The 10,129-nt window shown below is 41.2% G+C and overlaps 1 long non-coding RNA gene across 1 annotated transcript; it reads right to left on the reverse strand.

Moving 5' to 3' along the window:
* Positions 1–4,985: 4,985 nt before the first annotated feature.
* On the reverse strand, positions 4,986–9,902 carry LOC117197035 (uncharacterized). The gene is made up of 4 exons (XR_007475375.1): positions 9,737–9,902; positions 9,039–9,144; positions 8,683–8,783; positions 4,986–5,536 (listed from the first exon to the last, which is right to left on the reverse strand). It is a non-coding gene; the product is annotated as an uncharacterized LOC117197035 (long non-coding RNA).
* Positions 9,903–10,129: the final 227 nt, after the last annotated feature.

Below are 10,129 nucleotides of genomic sequence, written 5' to 3' on the forward strand. Positions count from 1 at the left end.
AGAATACATTGTATATTTGGATATGTTGTGATTTTTATGCTGAGCATCACCCTGACAACTTGGAGATTTATGTTTTTTTAAAAAAACCTCCTAAGTAGGGTTAATTTTATGGCTGTCACTCAAGTTGAGCCAGGTGTATTTCCTCATTTGTTATCGTCTGCTTTTCTTCCTTGTGGTTTAATCTTGCTGAGTGATGTCTCTCCAAAAAATTTGAGGATATCCCTATCATGAGGATGGCTGTAGCTACTTGACACTTTGCGCTTGACTGTTTGGAGTAATTTGACAGTATCACCAAGAGGAAAAAAGAGAGTGAGTCAGGGGTGGGACATTTCTAATTTTATCAGTTAATAATTTACGAAATTCTAAGGGGCACTTAGAAGCGGGAGTCAGTTTAGATTATCTTCTCCCTCCTCTCGTACGTCCCATTTGTCCCCCCCAGGTCCCATCGATCCAATCTGGCTGTTGACCACTTGTTGAGTGCATCCCAATTGTGGGGCCTCCTGCGACAAACCCCATTCTTTTTTTTTTTTTTTTTTTTTTTTGCGGTACGCGCGCCTCTCCCTGTTGTGGCCTCTCCTGTGGCAGAGCACAGGCTCCGGACGCGCAGGCTCAGCGGCCATGGCTCACGGGCGCAGCCGCTCCGCGGCATGTGGGATCTTCCCGGACAGGGGCACGAACCCGTGTCCCCTGCATCAGCAGGCGGACTCCCAACCACTGCGCCACCAGGGAAGACCCCATTCTTTTTCTTAAACTATGCCATTAGCTTCCTATCTGATTTCCTTGAAGTGGATCTTGTGGGTCTGAGCATGTTGCTCTGTAACAGTTAGGATCCTTTTGGTAGCTAGTGATTGAAAATGAAAATTGAAAACCAAAGTAGCTGATGGAAAAAAAAAAAGGAATTTATTGTCTCATATAACTGAATTGTGCAGGGGTAGATCTCAGGAGAGGCTTGACATGGCCTCAGAAAATGGACATAGTTTCCATTCCTGGCTTCTCTCCCAGGGTTGCTGCTGCCCTCCTAGAATGGCCTTATGAGACTTTGGAAACGGTGCTCTTCCCTGAAATAAGCATCTAAGTTATTACACTTTATTTCTCTGATTAGAACAATGATTACAAAGTTATTCTGTAAAGTTATACAAATTATTCTACCTGAAGTCATAAAAATTAGTAATTAGCTCCAAGTTAATGAAGAGAAAATTGAAGTCTGTACAATTTGATAATTTGTTGTAAAATAGTTACACTTCTTGCCTTTGGTATGAATGCTTATTTGCTTCAATAACTTGTTTTCTATTAAAAAAAGGTTGCTAGATTTGACAGTATTTCTTGTAACTTTGTAGAATTTAAATATTTTAAAATATAGTTTACTGTTGAGAAGCTACATTCTTCAGTGGGGAGAAATATAATACCTTGGCATTTCATCTTTGAATCTGGAACATTTAAAAGTAACATGCATGTAAAGAGCTGCTAATTTTTTTTTAAAATTAATTAATTAATTATTGCTGTGTTGGGTCTTTGCTTCTGTGTGAGGGCTTTCTCTAGCTGTGGCAAGCGGGGGCCACTCTTCGTCGCGGTGCGCGGGCCTCTCACTATCGCGGCCTCTCTTGCTGGGGAGCGCAGGCTCCAGACGCACAGGCTCAGTACTTGTGGCTCACGGGCCCAGTTGCTCCACGGCATGTGGGATCCTCCCAGACCAGGGCTCGAACCCGTGTCCCCTGCATTGGCAGGCAGATTCTCAACCACTGCACCACCAGGGAAGCCCGAAGCTGCTAAATTTTAACAGCGGTTAATTTTCGTGCTGAAGAAATCCCTTCGACAACAAATAAACAGTGCTATGGTGTAAGTGACAGCCCACGTGGAATTCCTTACAGGATCGTTTAAAGATTTAAGGGCATAATGCAGAGAAAGTGTAGCTACTGTGCCTAAGCCCTCAGTCAATATTGGCTATAATTACTATCAATCATTACTCAGACTTAGGTCATGGAATCCACAGCCTTTTCTCCTTTTGTCCTTCTGGTTCTCAGTGGTTGCTCTAGGATTCTATAGAGAAGAGCTTTGGACAAGCAATCTGGTTGGAAAGAGAGCTCTGTAGGACTTGGCTTGAAGCAGTGTTTGCACAGGAAGCTCATCCCTTCTTCACACTGGGATTTCGTGCTTGGGTATTGGGGTTGGGGGGAGGGCTAAGGGAGATGACAGTGGGAATGGGCACTGAAGTTTTCTCACTACATTACTGGGTATGTCCCTGCTGGTCTAAGTTCATCTTGGGCTCCTGGCTCTGGCTTTCTGAATTGTTTGCAGTCATCAGTAATCAGCTTTCTGTTCACTTCCATCTACTGGTTCCGTTTACTCAGATCTCTGACTTCCTTGAATCCCTAGGCTGTTGCCCCTTCCAGGTCTCTAGGAGCTGATCCACCCCATCCCCCCATATTTCTGGCCCGGCTCCTCTTTCTGCGTTCACTCTTCCCTCCCACTGGGGCGACTGGCTCTCCGATTCCTGAGAGCATGGGTGTCTCAGGGTATTCGCACACATTCTTCCCTCTGTCTGGAATGCCCTGTCCCTTCTTGACTGCCCAGCAAACTTCTCATCCTTTGAACACCCAACTCTGAGTCAAGAATGCCTTCCGCTAAAAACAATAATATAATAATAATATAATATATAATAATAATAATATAATAACCTATTGTCCAAGGCTTTGGGTGTATGGTCAAATAATTACATAATGGGATTACAAAAGCCAGTAGCAGACTCTGGGTTCATACTTTTCTTGCTGAACAGGCCTCTCCTACATATGCCAAAATAACAACAAAAGCTCCTATCAGCAAACTCAGGTGTTGTCCTGGTCATAGGATGGGACATCCCAAAGATGAAAGCTTTCATGGATGGGGAAGATCTTGGGCCTGACTTCCTAACCTGGTATCCAGGTATTATAAAGAAATTTCAGCTCATTTCAGCATTGAACAGTGGGTAAGAATTCAAACTCCAACATCAGAAGGCTTGAGTTTAAGTTCAGGTTCTTACATTGATCAGTTGTGTAGTTTTGGGCAGGTTGCTTACCATCCACATACCTCATTTTGCTCCTCTGTAAAATGGGTCTAATAATACTGCTAGTGTAGTAAGTTATCAGGAGAGGAGTAAGTTAACCAATATACGTGACATGGTTAGATGAGTGCCTGGCATATCAGAAACATTCTAGAAATGTTAGCTAATGCTATGCCAGATTCAGGAATGCTTGGGGTGGGGCCCCTGGTGGGAAATCCGTAAATTGTGTAAGAACACCCGTGCATACTCCTGAACAATTACTGGATATCTTCAAAACTGCATCCCTCTATTGTAAGTAGTTTTTAAGTTCCCTCTGCCAACGGAAGGTACTTAAAAGGCATTATTAGTTATAAGGCGGGGTGGGGTGGGGTGGGGAATAATTACAAAGGAAGAAACTTATTAGAGAGCAGTGCCCAGTTCCTTTCCGGAAATGTACCTATTCTCAGTCCTCAGAAAGAGGGGAAAGTTGAATTCTGAGACAGTAATTTGGAAGCATTCAGATATCACATCCCTCAAACACTAAAATATAGCTGGTTAGTAGAAAGGACACATCTATTCTATAGTTTTATTTACTTGCTAATGAAATCAGCATTTTATTTCATTCTATAAGCATCATAATAGTTATTGTATGTCCTATGAATACATTTCTATATCAGTAACAGTTTGGACTCCTAGATTTTTTGTTCTTAATGAATATCTTCCTAATTATCCTTTAAATGTTTAGTATAAGCAGATTATGACACTCAAATTGCATTAAGAGATTAATTACATGGTACAATCCACTTCTAATAATCAACAGATGGATCACTTGTGGTTTAAATTAGCCTTGAATAATTCTGCTTTGCAAATTCTTATCAACTAATCTGAGAGGGTACCAGATCCAGGATCTTTTGTTATCTTTTCAATCAATTAATCACCAAATATTGAGTGCCTATAATGGGCCAAGCCTTGTGCTGGGGTAGTAAGATGAATTATCCACACTATCCCGTCACTCAAAGAGTTTATAATTTAGTAGAGGACATTGCTTCATTTTAGCCCTGAAGCAGAAAGACCTTTTAGTCCAAAACATCTCAATTCTGGGATGATGTCTGGCATTTTGAAAAATTTCAAAAGGGTAACTTGATTTATGCTGTTATTTTGCATCAGACACAGATGAGAAGCTGTGATGTAGGGAAGAATTCTGAGCAGAGGAGCAGAATGAGAAAAATGGACCATTTAGAAAACCCTTCTAAACTGTTGGATTAGTTTCCTAGGGCTGCCTAAACAAATTACCCCAAAAGTGATTGCTTTAAAATAGCAGTTATTCGTTCTGTCACAGTTGTGGAGGGCAGATATCTGAAATTAAGGTGTCAAGCGAGCCATACTCGTTCTGGAGGCTCCAGGGGGAGAATCCGTTCTTTGCTTCCTCCAGTTTCTGGTGGCTCTCAGCATTCCTTGGCTTGTGGCTGCATCACGCCAATCTCTCCCTCCCCGTGTCTCCTTCTCTGTGTCTTCTCCTTCCCTTATTAGGATACTTGTCATTTGATTTAGGGCCCACCCAGATAACCCAGGAGGATTTCCTCATCCCATGATCTTTAATTACACTGGCAAAGATGCTTTTTCTAAAATAAGGTAACATTTTCGGGTATTAGGGACTAGGATGTGGATGTATCTTTTTGGGGGGCCACCATTCAACCCACTACAGTTGTCTTTACAGTATATTTTCAACATTTTTATGACTGTTCTAAATCTTCAGAAAAATCTCATGTACCCTGCTAAAATACAGATGCCAGAATATCTCCTCTAAAACAGTAATTTTGAGCTTCTCTGTTATTTCTCCACTTGTATGAATAATTAAAAATTCATTACGTATCCACCAAACACGTTTTTAAAAATTTTTTTTTGGTACGCGGGCCTCTCACTGTTGTGGCCTCTCCTGTCGTGGAGCACAGGCTCCGGACGTGCAGGCCCAGCGGCCATGGCTCACGGGCCCAGCCGCTCTGTGGCATGTGGGATCTTCCCGGACCGGGGCACGAACCCGTGTCCCCCGCATCGGCAGGCAGACTCTCAACCACTGTGCCACCAGGGAAGCCCCCACCAAACACGTTTTAATTTCATAAATATTTTGCAGCTATTACATTTTACATGCATTGCTATTATAACATACATTAAACTTGGAGAAGAAATAGATTTGTAAATCATATAAGGAATACAAATTCCCAAACTGTGACACGTCTTAGCTAGAAATGACAACTATTTTTATACCACACTTGTGACAATGACGCTGAGGCACTGGGATTTTCTTAAAGTTTCAGATCACATATGTGCTATCTGGTCATGGAGAAGGACAGGAGAAAGCCATGGAAAGTCTTACATGACAACTTCCAGTTTCCAGTTGGGCATGTAAGGAGCTAGAACGTCATCACTCCTGTCCACACAAGAAGAAAGCCGAACAAACTAAAATCGACAGCTCTTCTTAGATTCAACAGAGAATTGACGTCACAGGGCAAACCACTGTTCCTGAAGTTGGAGAGACAAATAGGCAGATACAGATAATTACAACTTACCGGAGCAGATGCTTGTGAACAGAAACTGTAATTGATGAATCGCTGGGGGCTCAGTGGGGACTTGGCTGACAGTTAAAAACTTCAGGAGGACCTTGTCTTAGGAGGGCCCCAAACTTCTGTGAGTTTTACCTCCAGGAACCCTACCAGGTTCTCACAGTGAAGATCAGAGAAAAATCTCCTTCTGCTTCTGGTAGGGGACGGGAAAAGGGGCCATTTTGGAATAAGCCAGAGCATTCTGTTCTTCTTAATAAGACCTGAAGACCTGGCTCTACTTTACCAGAGACTAATTTCCCCGAGGAAGGGAAAAACTCAACTTCAGCTTACTCTAGATGACTTATATTACATCTAAGTAATATAAGGGGAGGTAGGGGAATATGAGAAATACTTGGGATGGTCACAGCCAAAGGGCAGAAGCTCACTAAAAGACTGAGACCTAATCATAGGACTAGAGCATGCTTCCCTCCCCCATACCTTACCATCACATCAATAGGACCTCTATAATAACAGGGGAATGCTACTGAAAGAAGTGTACCTCTCAGACCTTATTTAAGAAGTCTCTAGGGAAACCCAAAGACAACAGGGGAGACAAAACAAGGACATCAGGGAAAGTTTCAACCTCTGACACCTATGGCTGAAGAAAGAATCAGTGAGTTTGAAGAAATGTTGATAGAATCTTCTAAAACAGAAGTTCAAAGAGAAAAAAAATGAAATAGACAAAACAAAATATCCAAGAACTCTGGGACCACTACAAAACACATAACATATGTGTAATGGGAGTACCAGCAAGAAAAGAAAAAGAATGAAACAGAAGCAATATTTGAAGCAATAATGACTGAGAATTTCCCCAAATAGTGTCAGATGGCAAACCACAGATCCAGGAAGCTCAGAGAACACCAAGCAGGGTAAATGGCAAAAACCCCCATATCTAGGCATATTATATTCAAACTGCAGAAAGTTGAAGACAAAGAGAAATCCTGAAAGAAGCCAGAGGAGAAAAGCACCTTACCTATAGAGGAACAAAAATAAGAGTCCCATTGGAAATCTCTTCAGAAACCATGCAAACAGAAAAGAGAGTGGAGTGAAACATTTAAACTGTCAGAAGAAAACCTCAGCAACCTAGGATTCTGTATCCAGTGAAAGTATCCTTCAAAAGCGAAGGAGAAGGACTTTTTCAGACAGTCAGAGATTGAGGAAGTTTGTTGCCAGTGGACCTGCCTTGCAAAAAATATTAAAAGAAGTTCTGTAGAAAGAAGGAAACCGATATATATGTCAGAAACTCAGGTCTAAATAAAAAAGGAAAAGTGTTAGAGAAGGAATAAAGGAAACTAAAATAAAACATTTATTTTTCTTGTTCTCAGTTGATCTAACACATAACAGTTGTTCAAAATAATAACAGCAACAATGTATTCAGTGAGTTTTTTTTTTTTTTTTTTATTCAGTGAGTTTAATTTATGGATAAGTAAAATGACTGACAGCAATGTTATAAGGGGTAGAGGGGAAGACTGGGAATTCTCTGTTGTAAGTTGTTTGCACTACCCGAGAAGTGGTATAATGTTATTTGAAAGAGGATCTGGGTTAGTTGTAAATATATGATGCAAACTCAAGGGCAACCACTAAAAAAAGGTTGTAGAAAGTATAACTGATATGCTAGGAGAGGAGAAAACAATGGAATCATATGAAATGCTCAAAAGAGAAAAGAATGAAAGACAAAAAAGGAACTCAGAACAAAGGCAATGAACGAATAGCAAACAGTTACAGATATGGTGGTTATTAACCCAAATGTATTAAAAATCTTCTTTTGATTTTTATAATAAAAAATACTTGATTTTTATAATCAAAGCCACTCCCTAGTGGGGTGATTAAAAGCAAGGGCTGCAGCCAGACTGTCTAGTGTTCTGGGACTTTCTCTTATTTCTTTTTCTTTTTTGGCTGCATTGGGTCTTCGTTGCTGTGCGCAGGCTTTCTCTAGTTGCGGTGAGCGGAGGGCTACTCTTCGTTGTGGTGCATGGCTTCTCATTGTAGTGGCTTCTCTTGTTGTGGAGCACGGGCTCTAGGTGCGTGGGCTTCAATAGTTGCCGCACACAGGCTCAGTAGTTGAGGTATGTGGGCTTAGTTGCTCTGCAGCATGTGGGATCTTCCCGGACCAGGGATTGAACCTGTGTCCCCTGCATTGGCAGGCAGATTCTCAACCACTGTGCCACCAGGGAAGTCCCTCTCCTATTTCTTAAACTCTCTCTGTCTTAATCATCATTTGAAAGGGTAGAATAATAGTACCAACCTCATAGTGTTGTTGTAGGGTTTAAATGAGATAATATATAAAAAACCTTTAGTACAGTGCCTGGCACGTGATAAATACTCAGTTAATGCTACCTATGATTATTTTCTGACAGAATTAGAAAAAAAATGTTTAAGTACCTACTATGTGTAGACATAATATAGGTGATAATCTGATACAATTTGAACTGTGTTTATTTCATTAAGTAAAAATACTACATGACATATGCGTATAGAAAATTAGAACATACATCAAAAATGTGTGTGTGAGAGAGAGAGGCAAGAAAAAAGTCTACCATTCAGCAACAACCATTGTCAATACCTTGATAAACACCCTTTCAGATTCTTTTAAAGCATATAGACATAAACAATTTTTAAAGGGAATTATTAAGGATGTTCTGTTTTGTCTGCTTTTACATTTTACATTCAGTATATCTGTAACGTCTTTTTATGTATAAAGACACATTTTTAAGTTTTAAAAGTGTGCAGGGCTTCCCTGGTGGCGCAGTGGTTGAGAGTCTGCCTGCCGATGCAGGGGACGCGGGTTCATGTCCCAGTCCGGGAAGATCCCACATGCCGCGGAGCGGCTGGGCCCGTGGGCCATGGCTGCTAAGCCTGTGCGTCCGGAGCCTGTGCTCCGCAACGGGAGAGGCCACAACAGTGAGAGGCCCACATACCGCAAAAAAAAAAAAAAAAAAAAAAAAGTGTGCACTAATTTTTATCAGAAGTATTAAGATTTTAAAGTCACTTTTGCTTCACTGTTTTATTAAATAATGGGAATGTAGAGAGATGCAAATGGGAATTACAAAACAACAGTTCACTCACCAGAAACAGAAGCCACCGTAGACCAAATCTCTGATGCCTCTAGTGAGTTTCCCTGGGAATTCAAGCAGCATCAGAAATATAATTGAATTTTCCATTTTCAGCTAAAATGTTGAAAAGTAAAAAAAAAAGAAAAAAAGACAAAATGAAAGGTCTACACAGGCCAGACATGAGAATTTTCCAAATAGCAAAATCTATTGCATATACTGCTGGAATTTTTATGAAAGCTATTTATGTGTTGTAGGGTCTGAGGACAATGGAGCAGAAAGAGAAGTTGAAATTCTGTACGCTTAGGTTGGTGGTGAACTTTGAGGAGACCCACCCTCCTTCATTCCCTGACCACCGGGAGTTTCAGGGACCTGTATTTCTCCCCCATCAGCTTTTGACCCCGGGGTTTTAGCAGTCTCTCTGGGAGCTGGTGACCTCTCCACACCCTTGGGCTCTTGTTAGCAGCTGGAACAGGGCCTGTGGGATGAGAAGCTTGGGTGTTACTAGACACATTCTTTAAAATGTGAACGAAACAAAAGCCCACACCCTAAAATCTGTCCTGAAAACTGATCATTACTTCCACCTTTCTCTCTAAGGGAGCAAATGAGGGCCCATTTGAGTGACAAGTGGAGCTGCCAGTTTGAACTGGTGGGGTAGAGCCGGGGGACCCGGCATAATGTTAGGCAGCGGCCTCAAAAACAAAGCACCTTTATGCTTTATGGAAGAGTTTTCTTGTTAAAATAATATTTATTGTAGAAAATTTGTACAATATTTGCAAAATATAGATGGAAAGGAAAATGTAAACCAGCTATAATCCCACAGCTGCGGGCAGACATTTTAGTATACACCAGTCCAGCATTTTCTGCGCACATTTACCTATATAAAATTAACAAAAATGAGATCATAGTGAACGTATGTTTTTATAACCCGCTTTTTTTGCTTAACAAAACATCAGAAACATCTTTTCATGCCATTAAACACTCTTTAACATTATGTTTTACCTTTAATTTTTACAAGGTACTCCGTTACAGCATTAAGTCTCTGTTTTGTTTTGTTTGAGCTTTAATACCTGTTTTTATTGGACGAAGCTGCTGTAGCAGCAGCAGGAGGGGCTCAGGTTTCTTTTTTATATAACGAAGGTGCTTTCCTTCTGCCATCTCCATGTGGTCAGTTCCATTCATTTCATTTCGTTTACATCACTCACGCTGAAGAGCACTTACTTGCTCCGGTACCTACTGCTAATGGTCACGGTCTGAACCTCGCACGGTCTGAACCTCGTTGTAAAAATGGTTAAGAGCAGACTTATTTGTTTGGTGAGTCATTGTAAATGAAAAGGGAAACCACCTTCCCGAACTTTCCCTGAGATCTCAGCACCTTTGCATCAGCGTGGGTTGCTTCGGATGTAGTTTTGCCACAAGACGTCTTTTGCTGCAGTGTTTCCAACAGGAAAAGCTATTCTGAT

The sequence above is a fragment of the Orcinus orca genome, chromosome 2 (assembly GCF_937001465.1).
Source record: "Orcinus orca chromosome 2, mOrcOrc1.1, whole genome shotgun sequence".
Taxonomy (NCBI): domain Eukaryota; kingdom Metazoa; phylum Chordata; class Mammalia; order Artiodactyla; family Delphinidae; genus Orcinus; species Orcinus orca.